Source organism: Varanus komodoensis, unplaced genomic scaffold (genome assembly GCF_004798865.1).
Source record: "Varanus komodoensis strain SLA01 unplaced genomic scaffold, ASM479886v1 scaffold53, whole genome shotgun sequence".
Classification (NCBI taxonomy): Eukaryota; Metazoa; Chordata; class Lepidosauria; order Squamata; family Varanidae; genus Varanus; species Varanus komodoensis.
Window position 1 is genome coordinate 1,990,518 of NW_025336126.1, and position 1,829 is coordinate 1,992,346.

Consider the following 1,829-nt stretch of genomic DNA (forward strand, 5'->3'; position numbering starts at 1 on the left):
CTTGAAGACGGTCCGGATACTTCAATTGGTGCAGAATAGAGCTGCCAGGCTGCTGACGGGGACTGGGCATTGTTCTCATATAACCCCAGTTCTCCGTCAGCTCCACTGGCTCCCGATTGAAGTCCGGGCCCAATTCAAGGTGTTGGTTATGACCTATAAAGCCCTCAACGGCTCGGGCCCTGGGTATCTAAAGGAGCGCTTGCGTCCATATATGCCCTCCTGCCCCTTGAGATCAGCAACAGATGCCCTTCTCCGGGAACCCTCTGTGAATGATATTAGGAGGGTGAGTACCCGGAGGAGGGCCTTCTCTGCGGTGGCGCCCCACCTATGGAATGCGCTCCCCAGAGGGGTCCGCCTGGCACCGTCGTTATTTGTTTTTCGGTGCCAGGCTAAGACCCTTTTATTTAAAACTTAAGTGTTAATTTATTGGTTATTTGTAGGATTTTAAATTAAGCCGAGATGCACCGGGTTTTAATATTTTTATTGTATAATTTTGTTCTTGCTGTGAGCCACCCCGAGGCTTTGTTGCGATGGGGGCGGCATAAAAATGTTTTAAATAAATAAATAAAATTGAATAAAGATTATTTTAATTTCTTTGCTACATGTGTCAGGTGCTGACATCCGTGCTTGAGAAGTCTCCAGGTTGTAGACTTTTAAGCTAGAGCAGGAAAGACAAAAGTTGAGGGAAGCCTGGGGAGGGGCCATCACAGGTTAGATTTTGACCCTGTCCACTTCATCAAGTGCAAAATTTCCTGTTTTCAAATCCCCTTCCCCCTTTGGGTTATGAGAAAGGAAATTAAATCTGAGAAATAATGGATGCTTGGGTTCCTCACTACAGCTGCAACTGTTCACACACTTCCTTGGGAGTAAGCCCACTGGGCCCTCTGAGGAAACATGGATGAGATCAACCTGCAGTGCTCCATGTCCTACATTTCACAGATGAAAAAAGAGCAGCACCTCAGTCTTGCATTCCAAAGACCATTTAGTGGGCCCTTCCTGCATTATGCATGTTTTACATCTCTTCAGGCCCTTGGTCAGCTTCTTTTAATCCACAGAATTCTCTTATTTAAGTCAAACATTTAAGTCAAACCAGTGTGTGTGCTTTTAATCAAAGACACATTAGACCAATGTAACTTTTCTCAAATTGGGAGATCTCTCCAAGATAAAACTCACAGCTGCAGTTTGCAACATAGCAGGTGTTTATACTTTGTAGGTATACATCGTTCTTTCAGCCACTGGTCTGAGTTTTTGGCCATGCAGCAGTCTGGCTCTTCTCTTTCCCAACCTTAGCTCAGCGCATTGCACCACACTAGCTCTTGTGCAAAGTGCTGATTCCAGGTTTGGTTTTTTGTTTTGGTTTGAGGAGCGGATCTATTATTATTATTATTATTATTATTATTATTATTATTATTATTATTATTACATTTCTATGCCGCCCCTTGCCAAAGCCTCGGGGCGGCTTACAACACAATAAAATACATTGAAATACAATAGAACATAATAATGGATCTGGCTTAGAAAGTGCAAGATAAGGCAGCCTCTTTTCCATAAATGCAACAACTACCTTAAACACTGCCACTTACCTCTTGTTACGTGTTTCTCCCTCTGGACCCGATCCACATCACCCTCCAGTAGGAAAGGATGAGGCACACACAGGTTACTGGTCTGTCTTCTTTGCTCCTCACTGCCCACTTGGTCAGGTGAACTGGCAAGAGGGAGGAGGAGCAGAAATGGGAAGCTCCAGAGACTGGGTGTCGGTTGCAGCTGTGTGCTATTATGTCTGTCTTAGGGCGACTATGAGTGACGCCCTTCAACATGCCCTGTCCTTG